This window comes from Dipodomys ordii, unplaced genomic scaffold, assembly GCF_000151885.1.
Source record: "Dipodomys ordii isolate 6190 unplaced genomic scaffold, Dord_2.0 Scaffold56, whole genome shotgun sequence".
NCBI classification, from domain to species: Eukaryota; Metazoa; Chordata; class Mammalia; order Rodentia; family Heteromyidae; genus Dipodomys; species Dipodomys ordii.
The window spans coordinates 3,102,128-3,117,511 of record NW_012267272.1 but is presented as its reverse complement, the minus strand read 5'-3'; the positions used below and the strand labels follow the sequence as shown (position 1 = coordinate 3,117,511).

Below are 15,384 nucleotides of genomic sequence, written 5' to 3'. Positions count from 1 at the left end.
TTCTGATCATACCCATCCATGCTTGTTTACCATGGAGATCCAGAACTACCCATCATCTTTATCTCCCTCAGTTCCAAGGGTCCCTCACTTGTCATTAAGCTCATTTGTTTATAAAAGGCACAAGGAGTCAAAATTTTTAGCCGATTCTCAAAGGGCTCCACGACAACAATACAACACCAGGAAGAGTCACAGAGCAGACAGAAAAAGCATCACTTCTTACCACCACCCCTCCCCCCGCCTCTCACAGCCCTGCCCATCAAGAACCAATGGTGTAAGTTTGAGGAGCAGAAGCAAAATCAAAATGGCTCCTTATTGCAGAAAGCACTCCCCACCCCAACTCTGCCTGTCCTTTACTTTTCTCCCTCTGCCTGAAAAAAAAACAAAAACCGGGGGTGGGGGAGGAGGTGGCATTCACCTACCTAAAATGTACTTTCACAATGTCTGAGCTGAATCCTAGGGCTGGGTTCCTGTGCATTTCCAATGCTGGGCCAGGAAAACTCTGCCCTTGGCTTTAGGATGGGAGCCAGTGGATTGGAGGACTGGAGTAAGGAAGTTAGGGATACCACCAGGAACCAGGACTCAGTTGGGAATACTACAGCTGAGAGGCAAGCTCCCTGGAGCAGTCTGGTCTCAATACCAACAGGAACCACAGCCAGGTGCTCCTGATTACTTCCTCCTCCCTACCAGGCCCAGGCTTGAAATGCTGGGATTCATTCCATGCTTTGGGCTGGAGGCGGAGGAGCTGCCTCATTTGCTAAGCCCTTTCTGTTGTCAGCACTTTGTCATTGGCCTTCTGTTCACCTGGAATCTTCAGGTTTCTTGGTTCCTGGAGTTTGCCTTGTAGCACTGGGGGCCCATCTTCTTCTGCTACCTAATACTTTGTGTGTTCTGATCATCAAAGCCAAACACTGGGATAGGTCTGTATTTCTATTCTGGGCTCAGGTTTCTAGAAAGAATTTGGAACCAGGAGGTAGCACTCAAGGGCCCTCAAATAGGAATGAGATAATTAGGAACAGTAGGTAAGAAGTGGCTCACCAAGCATGTGTATAATGGACGGAGCCTCAGATTGAAACCAGTGTGGACTATGTAGCCCACAAAGCGAGGGGAATAGATTTCCTACCCACAGGTGAAGCCAACAGTTGACTTCCTCAAAGAGCAGGATTATTTAAGCAGAGGAATCACGACTAGATCTGAGGCCTGTTAAGCCTGAGCTAAGAGTATCTTGTTTAAGTTGCTGAGCTATTCCCAACTTGTGAGCATCTGGAATAGCTTGACAGGTGAAGGATTTTTCAATGAAAGAAAATAATGACTTTATGTTGGGGCCCTAAAAGAGCTTCACCCAGAAAACCTCTTTTGAATTCTGAAAGATCTTTGGCAACATCCTTCTAATGTCCTTCTTTGTCCTATCATGTGATTTGTGGTCTGCTTCATCAGCATTTTCTCTGTCCCCATCCCTGATACCCGTGGCCTCATCAATATGTGAAACTAGCCAATCTCTCCCACTGCCCATGTTTCATGCTACCATGAAAATGAAAAGGACTTTTTTTTTTTTTTAAAGAAAACGATTATCAAGAGGTATTGCAGTGTGTGTGTGTGTGTGTGTGTGTGTGTGTGTGTGCACGCGCGCGTGTGTGTGCCAGTAATGGGGCTTGAACTCAGGGCCTGGGTGCTATCCCTTAGTTTTTTGGCTGAAAGATAACACTCTACAGCCACAGCTCTACTTCTTTCTCTCTAGTCGTTAATTGGAAACAAAAGTCTATGGACTTTCCTACCCAGGCTGGCTTTGAACTCTGACCCTCAGATCCCAATTTCCTCATTAGTGAGGATTGTAAGTATATGCTACTGGCATCCAGCTTCAAGATGCATTTTACTCATCAGAACTAGGAATCCTCAGGCTAGACTCTGGACTTTCAGGACACAGCATAGGACAGCCTATTCCGTTTGCAGAGAGCAGGAAGCTCTTAGGCAAGCAACAGAAACCAATCTGAATTGTTAACAGCCCCACCATCAGGAAATGCTTTCATGACTTCTCATTTAAGTCCCCTATGTTGATGTTTGAACCTTGTTCTCTCTATAATACAAGAATTATACATTTGCTTAAGACTCGCCTTATCTGAATTTTGTAAATTGCACATCCTATTGGCTTTGAAAAAGAGAAACAACCCCATACGTTACCAATGGATCAATCCAGTGCTAAGAAAAAAATGTCAACTCTTTTAAACTAACTTTTTATTTGTTTGGGGGACAGTTCTGGGGCTTGAACTCAGAGCCTGGGCTGTTCTCCCTGAGCCTTTTGACTCAAGACTAGCACTTCTTGCGCCACTGTTCTGCTTCTGACTTCTTAAAGGTGGTCAATTGGAGAAAAGTCTCAGGGACTTCCCTGCCTGGGCTGGCTTCGAAATGAGATTCTCACATCTCAGCTTCCTGAATAGTTTAGATTATAGGCGCGAGCCACGGGCGCCCAGTTTAATGACTTTTTGATCCACAAATTTGCCTTTATATTTCAATGATTTGAATACAATGAAAATTCTCATGGTGTGGCTTCATTTGGGCTGCGTTTACCTTCTTATATGGGGAGATGTGCTCTAATGAATACTCACCAGGAAGGAAGCAACATGAAGAACTGTTTAATATGAACTAAAATCCCTTCCCTCCAAACATTTATAGGACACCTAGAGTGCTATTTCAAAAATGTGTTTTTGTGGTCATTGGGGGTGAGGAGCTCAGGGAGGGGGGGATGGGAGAAAAGTGGTCAGAGAAAGTTTGAAGTTGTTGCCATTTAAACATGCTGGTTTCCAAATGGAATTTATCTTCAAATCCCAAGATTATAGATTTCCTTCCAAACTGCATTCCCTACATGATTTAGAGAACAATCAAAACAGAAATTGCTCTCCATTTTTTGATTGACATTTAAAAAAAACCACTGTGAAAATAGTGTGGAACTTGATCTGTTCGTGGGAAAGACAATAATCAAACTATAGCTCTCGCCTGCAACCTTTCTCTCACACTTACTCAGAACTGTTCCAGGGAAAGACATTCACTGGGAGTTCTGTTCTCATATATCACTTCTAGAAGAGGACAGAGATATTCACAGAATATTATCCCCAAACTTCTAAACACAATGAGAAAAAAATGATGTAGTGAATCTCAGCCACAAACCCACCCTCCTCCATGGAATACAGTCAGATTGAATCAATTGTTTGTAATGGGTAGCAAAGATATTCACATTGCTGAAAAAAAAAGAAAAGAAAAGAAAAAAAGAGCTCTATCATTTTCCTCATAGGATCCAGTCTTCAGTTAAGTTCTAACCATGCCTATCTTGTTTTGCTAAACACACTGCAAGGATTTTACTGTTTCAGTTTACAAGTTCATCTGCATAGCCTTGTTAATGGAAGGGATTGCTGAATACCGAGCACTTTGTTCTGATCCACTTTTTTTTTTGGCCATATATTGCCATAACACTAAAATCACTCACTCTCTCTCTCTCTCTCTCACACTCACACACACACACACACACGCACACACTTAATCAGTTCTTTTTAGAAAGAATCACAAATTACTACCAACTAGCTGCTTATACTTCCATTTAAGATGCCCAAATACATCAATCTTGAAATGAAAACCTGTCTCCTTCCTTTCCAGAACAAATTTCCAGGCACACTTTTAAACAGAAAATAAGGAATCATTTGGTAAGCAGTTAGCTATGATTTCTAAAAATACAACCACTAAGTGCACACCATCTCTTGTTACTTGGCTTTATTGGAAACAGATTACAGTGGGCATCTCTGTCTTAACAAATATCAGATCAGTGACATTAACTCAACCAGTACTAGTGTTTATATTCCCTTGCAGCTCAAAAGACTGGTTCTTAAATTCTAGTTAGCAGAGTAATATGTCCTTTGGAGAAAGAAGGAGAAAGAAAGAAGGAAAGAAAGAGAGAGGGGGGAGAGAGGGAGGGAGGGAAGGAGGGAGAGAGAGAGAGAGAGAGAGATCACTTTTTGCCTTCCCATCAACCTGAAAAACTGTTGCTGTTATTTTTAAGCAAAACTTCCTTAAATGCCTGACCATAAAAGATGTAGAAGAAATAGCTGGGGGGAAATGACTGGCACAGCTGGCCTGTGGATACCAGGTACAATCCCACATCACCCTCCTAAACAAAAGGCCATCCCCAGCAAAGTTGCCAGTGCTCTGCTGGGTACAAGTCCCTTTACGATCTCTCTTCTCATCTCAACCAAATTTCTTCCTTTTTAACTTTCTGGGAACATCTGCAGGTCAAGGGTGAGCCCAGAATGGCTCTGGGAAGCTACAGAATTTATTGCTTCCAACAATCTTTTCATCTCTCACTGTATTGGCTAAGAATATTGACTGAAATCTACACAATGCCCCCAGCTTCTTCTAAGGAGAAAACAAGAAAGGCCCCCCCATACCTTACCTCCTAGGCTAAAATTCTTCAGAGGACGATGTCGTAAAGGAAGGATTGATTCCTTGAAGCCAGAGAGCAGCAAGAGAGCAAGCAGGCAGCCAGGCAGCCTAATGCACACTGCTCTATTCAATAAAACTGCAGACCGCCCTTCCTTGGCTCCTCCCAGAAGTCCATGCTAAGCGAACACATATCCTCTCTGTTTACCGTAGGCAGTCAGTGGTATGCATTGTCCTGTAGTTTTTCTAATAGGCAGCCAATGACGACACCCCAGCCAAGGTGATGCAGTCTGTCTATGCAGATGCCTGTCATTCCCTAGGCATGCTCAGGAAATCACTCACCAGAAAAACCAAGACCTAAAAAGCTCCGAAACTTCAAGCAGGCTGCCAAAACCAGCCAGCTCTATGCCCTTTTTTGGTTATCCTTAGCAGGGCCTCTGGAAGTGGACCCACGGTCGGGAACAATCATAAGAAATGTTAATCTTAGAGCAAGAGGCTGTCTTGTAGAACATAAATGAAGCTTTAAAAAAAAAAAAAGAAGGAAAGAAAATGCAGTCCATGAAATGAAAAGTGAAGTTAGTTTTGTTTATGGGGCTGGGGGGCGGGGAAACCATTTTTAGTAGAGGGAGCTTTAATAATGTATTTCTTTTCAAAGCAGTTGAGTGTATAAAATGAATTTAAGTCCTGATGCAGTTTGAAAGTCTGAAATGGACAAGATCCAGGTCCACAGAAGAAACTCTAGCCTAGAAGAGGCACAGCTCCCTAAAATATGTCTGTATCGGTTATACAAACAACTGAACCCCTCCCCTCCCAAAAAAAGATGGTGTTTTTAAAAAAAAATTAGCCAGAATATATGCAGTGCCTGACACTCTGTTAGAGAGAGTCCGAAGACTTGAACAACTTCATTGGTCTTTCTACCTCAACTGCAACCCTCCTTCGGTTTCCTCAGTGTTGGTGATAGGAATGTGCTAGAAATTGATGCACAACAGAGTGAGTGAATAGACCTGGTTCCTACTTTAGGGCTGATATCTTGAGAGATACAAGTTCATGCAAGTGGCACTTATGGACTACAGGGTGAAAGTGTAGGCTGGAGCAGAGGCTGAAATAAGGAGATAGTGAATTAGAAGGCAGCTAGCCAGCCCACACATGCATTCAATTGTGGTCTTGTACCAGAATTCATTCAGTTATTCATTCAAATTATTTTTTTAACTAATTTTTTTGGAGCATTTACTATTTGTCAGGCCTGGAGCCAGGTGGAAAAAAATCTATGTTTCACTATTGTTCTGTGCTTGTCCACTGTTTTATCGTGAACCAGGACATTTTTATTTGACTAATTTCAAATCCAGAAGATTGAGCTTCAAAATGTTAAGGCTTTACTAAAGAGCTTCTATTCGGGATCTGACTTAGAAATGACGTCTATTTAGAGAAAAGTCCCTGTTTTGGGTGCATCTTGGAGAAAACTTGAGAAGTAGCTGGTCCACACGGTAGCTGGGGGAGGGGATGGGCATTGAGGGGGGAGGATCTTTCAGTCCTTCAGGATTCACAAGATACCCCAAAGTATCTAGATTGACTTTCTAACACTCATCTTTTCCTTAGGGACTTTCTGTCATCTCCCCTCTTTCCAAACTACTATGGCTGCATAGCACATAAAGGCTCCAGTAAAGGCTATACGCAAAGGCAAAATTACAATTCAGGCATCCTGTGTTCAAACTCAGAACACACTTTCCCAGAACAGCAAAGTAAATAATTGGTTGGTGGGAATAATACGGTCAATGGTGCATTTCAAGCTCACTGTAGCTCCACCAAGCCTGTGTGGAACAACAGCATTCAGAAAATTGTTCCTATGGGAAAATGTTTTTCTGATCTCAAATAAATGATTTGAAAATAAACTTTTGGAACACAGACAGTTTTGCTGCTGGGGGGAAAAATATCCCATAACTGGGTAAGTTGTAAAAACAGAATAATACTTCTCAGTCTGGTAAATGGCTGGACTTAAGGGAATTGTGAGGCTGACACTGAGTTCAGAAAACAGCTCCATCAGGGATGTCATTGTAAAGCTATGACCTCTGTCCAGACTGGTCTTGGCACTCGACCTCTAGGTATGGTCACTCATAACTCAGGGACGTCTGTTTAAAGGTCCAATTTCGTATTGGCTCCTAAAAACATTCTCCCCACTTGTGTGAGAAATGCTTTTTGCATTATCAGCAGTGAAACACAATTTTGCAACGTCTGAATAAAACAAGTACCAGCTTTCCAGAGGAAAGAAAAGTTGTGCTACAAATGGGGGAAATATTATCAGCAGGAAACAAGGAAGGGACATGCGTTTTGCATGGTTTTTAGAAGATAAACAGCTAAATATTTTGGGGGGAAAATTTAAGTATGTTTCCCTAGATAAGTTCTTCATATTTCATATACAGGGAATAGCAAATGGGCAACCAGAAAATCTCATTTTATGTATTACAAATACACTTAATGTGCAACAAGGGGAAAGCACACAAACGGAGGGGGGTGGATGAGCAAATGTAGTTATCATTTTCATTGGACATAATGTAAAAATTGAACCTTGTAACTTGAAGGTAGACATGGGAGAAGGGAACATGGGGAAGAATGATGGAAGGGGTGGCACTGATCAAGATGTATTTTACTCATAACCGAACATATGGAATTGGAGACGTTTGTACAACCACTTAATAACAACAATAATAAAATACACTTAATGTGGTAGTGAAGGAAGAATTGTTTAACAAACTTTATGTATCATATTTCTTTTTTACTTCTGTATTGTTACTTTAAAATAAAAAGAAGAACTTTAAAAGGAAATGGAATAAAAGGAACACACACACACACACACACACACACACACACACACACACACTGCCTAATTTCTACCATGGGAAATTTTACTTTTGTAATATTTTTTTCCAGAGGCCATTTGTAAATAGAGCTAAAAATATACAGGGTTTATATAGGAAATTCCTATGGCATTCCCAATTGTATCATCCCAAATAAAGAACAGCTTGTTTATCCTAGGGTATATCTACCTAATAAGCATGAGTGTGCCTGTGTGTGTGTGTGTGTGTGTGTGTGTGTGTGTGTGTTGCATGCACGTACACACTTGCTAAACATCTCCATTATAACCAATGAAAAGACAAGAACAACTACTATGTGTGCCAGAAAGTTATTAAAACTGATTTAAGGTCATGAATGACCAAATAAATGGTGTCATTTATCATTTTTGTGAACAGTAAGCATCAAAATCGTAAATATATAAAGTCTCCTCAGTGTAATATATGCATTTGTTTTTAATCAATTAAATTCACAAGTAAAATAATTCATTGATTTAGACAAAATAATAGATCTCAGAATAGGTAATGAGATTTTAATAAATCAATTCTAATCAAGGTATGTGTTATTGGCAGAAGATTAGGTAAAGAAATTAACAAAATAAAATAGAAAGCCTCGAGGAAGATTCAAGGATATAGAGAACTTTCAAAATAGAAGAGGTATTAAAATCACAGGGCATTTGAACAATCATTTTGATTCAAAAATTTTAGCCAACATTAAAAGAGTAAGGATACATGAAAAATGAGACGTGAAAATAATGAGAAAAAAATATGGATGGATATTTTCATTGTAGGTTACAGACCATTAAGAAAAACGGAGCTTACAAATGAAGAAATGGATACATTTGAGGATATGGTTATACATGGTTGATTGAATGAGAAGCACTTATTTACATCTGTTTCTTCTCTAAACCTCACTAAAATGATAGCAAAGAAATGGAAATAATAAATAAATCCTACAAGGCAGGGTCCTGGAAAGGACTTAACAGGAGTCCAGATGTCAGCCAAATTTTAGAGTATGGAAAATGGACAGCTGGTTGGTTAATTGACTTAACAGAGCTGAGAAATTACAACCTGGTCCTGAGGATTGGAGGAGACAGCAAATAGGGTGCCAAAGTCAATCCTCTGAATCAAGGGAAAACTCAGGGTTTGCGAGCCTGGGGAGCCTCCGAAGGTGAACAGAAAACAAATTTAGTTTAAAAGCTCAGTAAAAAACAAACAAAAGAAACTATTAGAAACTCACACAACTTCCTCCTAACCAGGTGAATATCCTTACTCAACCACACAGAAAACTAGACACATTCTCTGAAGATAAGTACTAGACTCAGAGGTGCCAGACAAAGCCCTGAGCAGGCCAGAAGCTACCCCTAGAAACCAGACATGAAAGGGAATGTCAGCTCAGTAACACTAAAGCATCTCCAGGCTCTTTCCCTTGTAGCCCCCACTTCCTATTCCCGCTCCCCCCCCCAATAGTCGAATTTGTCCTCTGCCGACAGGAAATTGGAGGACTCCATGCCAGGGAATCTGGCATGGCATTGGAAGAAAAAAACCAAACCAAACCTGAAGGCACATACATTCGAGGGACCAATGAAACATCTGGCTTACTGTTGAAGTCTCTTCAGCGAATGGCATGCAGCAGCTTCTAGTCATCTGGTCAAACCCTCACTCTTACACTAGGGGAGGGCTCTCGGGGCAGAGAATAGAGCAAGCCATATAAAAGGAACTCGGGAGAGAAAACTATAATTCCTACATTGAATAGTTGGTTGTTTTTTAATGATTAATTTGAGCTAGGTGCTACTGGCTCATGACTGTTATTTCAGCTATTCAAGAGGCTGAGATCTGAGGACGGAAGTTCAAAGCTAAGCCTGGCAGAAGAGTCCCATGAGACTCTTATCTCCAAAAACAAAAAACAACAAAAACAAAAAACAGAAGTGGTGCTATGGCTCAAGTTCCAGCTTTGAGCACAAAGAGGCTCAGGGACAGCTCCCAGATGCTGAGTTCAAGCCCCAGGACAGGCAAAAAGATACACAAAACAGAAATCCTCATACACTCTTGTTGGGAATGCAAATTAGCATAGCCATATGGAAAATGGAATGGAGATTCTCAAAGCAGGAGACACAATTGCCACATGGTGCAGCAGTTCCACCACTGGGTATGTGCTGAATATATTTGAAATCATTATGTTGAAGAAGCATCTACATGCCCATGGATTTTGTGTAGCATTCTTCACAAAAAGTAAGAAACAGCCAACTCAAGTATTCATTAACTGATAGGTGGATTAAAAAAAAATATATATATATGGTAGATACCCAATAGAGTAACAGTCACAAAAAGGAATACATTCCTATCATTTGCAGCAACATGAACGGAGCTAGAGAATATTTTGTTAAGTGAAATAAATCAAGTACAGAAAGACAAATATTGCATATTTTCATTCAAGGCTGAGAACAGAATAAGGATTACCAAGGTATGGGGCGGTAAAGGTGGAGAAGATGGTTAATGTGTACAGGGCTGTAATTGAGTAGGAAGTCACTTCTAATGTTCGATAGCATGGTAGGATCAGCAAGAGATTTATGATTAACAGCAATTAAATGAACATTTAAAAAGTAGTAAATAGAAAGCAATACCAAGTATTCCCAGCACAAATATAGGATCAATTAGGTAATACTTACGATAATTACCCTGATCTGTATACATATATTGTATGCACAATTATTGTCAACTAAAAATATATTTACAAAAATAAATGGAACTTCCAGAGAATAGGAAATAACTTTGGTGAATAAAAATATTATGACATAACTTTATATAAAATTTTAATAGAAGAAACCAGACACCAGTGGCTCACACCTGTAATCCTAGCTACTTTGAAGGCTAAGATCTGAGGATCAGAGTTTGAAGCCAACCCAAGTAAAAACATTGAGACTCTTATTTCCATTTAACAGACATAAAGCTTGAAGTGAAGGTATCTTCAAGTGGTAATGTGCCACTTGAGCATAAAAGGTTGAGAGATACTCAAACCAAGAGGGAAAGAAGGAAGGAAGGAAGGAGTAAAAGAAAGACAACAGAGAGCAAGTAAGAGAGGAAGGAAAGAAGGGAAAGAAAAAGAAAGGAAGGAAGGAAAGATAAAGTTTAGAAACAAACTATAGAAAAATGGAAGCAAAAGATGAGAGAGTAAAAGTGAGGAAAAATAAAACTATTAAAGAATTAGTAAAAATTATTCCTCACCTGGCATTCTTGAAAAAGAGGAGTGGAAGAAATAGAAGTGACTTCTTAAAAAGAAATAATAAAATATGATTTCTTAAAATGAAGGGACACAGCTTCCAGATTCCACTGTACTGGAGTGGCTGGAGCTGTAGGTCAGTGGTAGTATATGAGTCTGGCAAGTGCAAAGCCCTGAGTTCTAACCCAGGACCATAGAAGAGCACAGCAAAGAGAAACATGGCTGTGATTAGAATGGGTCCTCTAAAAGTTCATATGTTGGATATTTACTCCCCAAATTCCTGTGCTAACAGACTTAGGTGGGAACGTTGACAGGTAGCTAGGTTTTGATCTCATGAAGGTAACCTCCTGGTGGACTTAGTGGATCTTATAAGAAGAGAGACAGAACTGGCACACTTACTCTGTCTTGCTATGTGATGCCCTCTACCACAGGAGGCTCTAACCAGAAGATGCCAGTGCCATGCTCTTGGACTTGCCCTTCTCCAGAACTGGGATGTAAATAAACCTCTGTTCTTTGTCATTGACTCCATCTCAAGTACTCGATATATCAAGAGAAAGCAGACTATGGCAAACATACTTCATTCAGAAGTCATCAAGATCTTGATGTTCTATCTCCCTCCAAAGAGGAAAAAATGTCAAAGTGTGAGCTGAGTGCTAGTGTCTACCACCTGTAATCCTAGCTACTCAGGAGGCTGAGATCTGAGAATCTCAGTTCAAAGCCAGCTTGGGAAGATGAATCTAGGAGACTCTTATATCCAGTTAACCAGCAAAAAGCCAAAAGTGGATGTGTGGCTCAAGTGGTAGAACACCCACCTTCAGTGAAAAAAGCCAATCAGTAGCTTGATGCTTTAAGTTCAATCCCCAGTGTTAGTATATACCAACACACACACACACACACACACACACACACACACACACACACACACACACACAAAGTTGACCTAGAAATCAAGAAAGAAGACCAGAGTTAGGAAATCAAGGGTGCATCAAGGGTGCAAACCCAGAAGATAAATGGAAAGTAGCTGTATGGTGATGAGGAAAGAAAGATCTCAGAGCAATACCTGTGTGGCTGGATGAGAAAGCATAGACACTGAGCAGGGGCCTTTCGGGAGAGTGTTTTAAGGAAAAGTCCTGTAGATGGATAATGGGTTCTTGGGGGAAACACTCATGATAGAAAAAGTCAATGACAGTTTGAGGTCGCGATAATTTAAACAAAGACGAAACATTTGGGCATCAAAGGAAAAGTAGTCATTGGACTGTAGTTCAACAATGAGAAACACCCACATAGTCATAATCATTGATTTAACCCAAACAATGATGTAATTAGATTCAGAGGATAACAAGCAAGAACATGTCCACTGGGCTCCCGTGGGTAACAGTGCTAAATCTGCACTTTGCACAGTTGGAATCAAACAGATAATGTCTACTATTGAAAGTTTAATAAATAACAGAACTGGGAGTTATTTGGGAACATGGAAATAAATAAGATAACAAAGTCATTCGTTCATTGTTTTATTCATGGAACAAGTGATATATTGAGTCTTTAATGTGTGCCAGGGTCTGAACTTTGTGCATTCTGAAGATAGGAAACAAATAAATATGTTAACGAATCCATAAATATAAAGAAAAACTAGGAGGGGATGTAGAACTAGGGAGAAGCAGATACATTGTTTAAAACTGTTTTGCATGTGTTGTATTATCTTTAAGTAGTTGTACAAAGGAGTTGTCATTTAACAAAGCCATTTATGAATTCAGTGTATCTTGATCAATGTTACTCCTTTCGTCATTTCTCACCCATCCCTCTCTTACCCATTCCTTCCCTCACTCTTCTCAATGTTGTAGGATATATTGAGTTTTTTACTGCATTTCCCCCTCTCCTCCTCTTCATTCATCTACTCCTTTCCCCTGAAGCCACCCTACCCACATCGAGTACTGCTTCTTGGTTCTTTATGTTGCTTATCTTTGATTTTTCTTTTCTAAGGAATTACACCCTTTGAGATCTCCTCTGACTTTACCATATTTCAGTTAATACATTTGTATACACTTGCATACCACCCAACCTATTTACTTATAAGTTTATAAGCTCAATCAAGCTTCCATAAATAAGGGAAAGCATGCATCCTTTGTCTCTCTGGGCCCATCTCACTTCACTTAATGTTTTCCAGGTCTTTCCATCTCTCTCTCTCTCTCTCTCTCTCTGTCTCTCTCTCTCTCTCTGTCACAAATAGGCTTTTGATTTGTCACTATTAAAACTCTGAACTTTAAACAGATTCTTAGACTGGTGGTTCATAACCATCAGCTCACTCGACTGCAGCACCAGTCTCATCCCCAGTAGATTTTCCAGAACCACCACCTCCACCATGAAGCGCAATGAATTTTCCCGATTCAAATTTGGGCTTCTTCAGGATTTTTACTTTTCTAATAAAGATCTCATGAAGTGGATAAATAGACTGGCAAGCCATTTCTTTGTCTTTCTCAATGCTGACTGGAATCAATTTGTTAACTCCTTCTTTCAAGTCATTTGTCTGCATTTTCTCAGGTCCTGATTTCCATCATCTTCTGGATCTGGCGGACCTGCTGATGCTGAGCACAGGAAGCCTGTGCATCTTACTGTTGTGTGTTTTTTTTTAGGAAAACCAGAATCAACATAGAACAGATGAAGCAAATAACCTCCTGTAGTCTTGACATCAGCATGGGCTTCGGTCATGGTCTGCCACTTTTTGACTGTGGAGCACATTTTGTCCCAGGTGAGATCCATGCCATGGAAGTTGGTCATCAGTTCTTGCCCTGAGTACCCTCAGTAATTAGCTGGAATTTTCCAAATGTGACTACATCATTCTGCAGATCAACAAAGCTCACTTCAAACACCCGACCCTTGAGGCCATCAGAGGCATTTTGCTTCCTTGAGTCCTTGTGACCAGTGTTTTCCCAATACTTCTTATATTGCATATGGCCAGTGCTTTCACATCATACCAATCTTTCTTAGAAAATGGATCAACCACTTTTTTCTTGGCTCCCTTTGTGCTGCCTTTTGTAAGGCACTTGTTCTTGCTGACCACCATGGTGCTGGTCAGAAAGCCAAAAGGCTCCATTTCTTCACAAATGGTATAGTATCATTTTTCTAATGATGAGTATAATTCCACTGTGTACATATACCACATTTTCTTGATCCGTTTGTCCACTGAGAGGCATCTGTCTGATTCCATTCCTTGGCTATGGTGGCTCACCCCATTACCAAGAAAACAAGTGATAACAGATGCTGGTAAGTATGCAGCCAAAAGGGAACTGTAATATACTATTAGTGGGAATGTAAACTTGCTCAACCACTGAGGAAAGCAGTGTGGATGTTCCTCAAAATTTTAATCATAGAACTGTCTTATGATCCAGCAATTCTACTACTGGGCATTTACCCAAAAGCTGACAAACCAGAATAAAGCCACCAGCACAACCATGTTCATTGTAAGTACTAGTCACCATAGCCAAGATAAGTCTTCTTTTAAGAATTTTTTCAATAGAGGCATGAATAAAATGAGGAACCAGCAGAGGCTGAAGGAAAAGGACTCTTTAGGGCTAGATCAGATCAGTGAGAGCCTTAGAGCCATGATCAAGACTTTGGGTTTGGTGTTAGGGAAAATGGAAAGTTGTAAAAACATTTTGTGTCAAAAGGGAAAAAAACTCACTCTGGCTGTCCTGTGTAGAGTAGATGGCAAGATTATAAAAGTAGGATAGAAGGTTGCTATTGCCTCCTTTAGGTAAGAGGTGCTAGGTTGGTTAGACTAGGTTATTAGAGGTTGGGGTCCAGAAGATTGTTGAATTTTGAATTTATTTATTTATTTGGTGGTAGTGGAGATTAAACTCAAGGTCTCAAGCTTGCTCAGCTTATTGGCTCAGATGGCATTTCACTACTTGAGACACACTAGCAGTCCAGTATTTTGCTGGGTTGTGTTTATTTTTATTTATGTAGGTATTTATACTTGACTTTGCTCAAGGTGGCACTCTACCACTTGAGCCACAAATAAAATAAAATAAATTTATTGTGATGACACCCTACTACTCGTGACACACTAGCAGTCCAGATTTTTGCTGGGCTATGTTTATTTGTTTATTTATTGTCTGGGCTGGCCTGGGACCTTAATTCTCTGGATTTTAGCTTTCTCAGTAGATAAGATTACAGGTCTGAGTCACCAGTGCCCACTTTAACACATTTCAGAAATGGTAAAATGACTATAAGATTTCCCAATGGATGATACACAAATCCGGTGTTGAGGGAAAGGCTCCAGGTCTGTGTTGCATATTTGAGAGTCACCACTTTATCAATGATACGTGAGAACAGGGAAAAGTAATCTGAGGGAGCACAAAAAGTAGAAAGCAACTCCAGGTGCTGGTGGCTCTCGCCTATAACCCTAGGCTACTCAGGAAGCTGAAATCTGAGGATCACAGAAGCCAGCATGGGCAGGGAAGTCTGGGAGAGTCTTATCTCTAATAACCTACTCAAAAAAGCCAAGCCAGAAGTAGAGGAGTGGTTCAAATGGTAGAGCATTAGTCTTGAGAAAAGAAACTCAGAGACAGTTCTCAGGCCCTGAGTTTAAGCCCCAGGACTTAGCGAACACACAGAAAAAGGGAAGAGAAAATGTGTGGGATCTGAGATCTCAATGTTTAGACCCCAGGAAAGGAGACTGAGAAGTTGCTGAGAACCCTAAGAGGGGGATCAGTTCAGGAAAGAGGCAGAGTGAATGATGCTGCTTTCTGTTGAGAACCATACAGTATTATCTGACTTTAAAATAATGCAGCTGTGAGAGATTGGATTCCTATTATGGGTGATTGCTGCTTTTGTTGCTGCTTCTTCCTTCTTCCTTCTCCTCCTCCTTCTATTCCTTTTTTCCTGTGGTACTGGGTATAA

General features: G+C 40.4%; 1 protein-coding gene and 1 pseudogene across 5 annotated transcripts in view; both read right to left on the bottom strand.

Moving 5' to 3' along the window:
• The window catches only part of Cald1 (caldesmon 1), a 182,271-nt gene extending 177,590 nt beyond the window's left edge, over positions 1-4,681 (bottom strand). For all 5 annotated transcript variants that reach the window (XM_013021703.1, XM_013021710.1, XM_013021706.1 and 2 more), the window contains exon 1: positions 4,433-4,681. The gene's annotated coding sequence lies outside the window, so the exon portion shown is untranslated. The remainder of the gene's footprint in view (positions 1-4,432) is intronic.
• Positions 4,682-12,757: 8,076 nt separating this feature from the next.
• Positions 12,758-13,546, bottom strand: LOC105989592 (annotated as a pseudogene).
• Between the last annotated feature and the right edge of the window lie 1,838 nt (positions 13,547-15,384).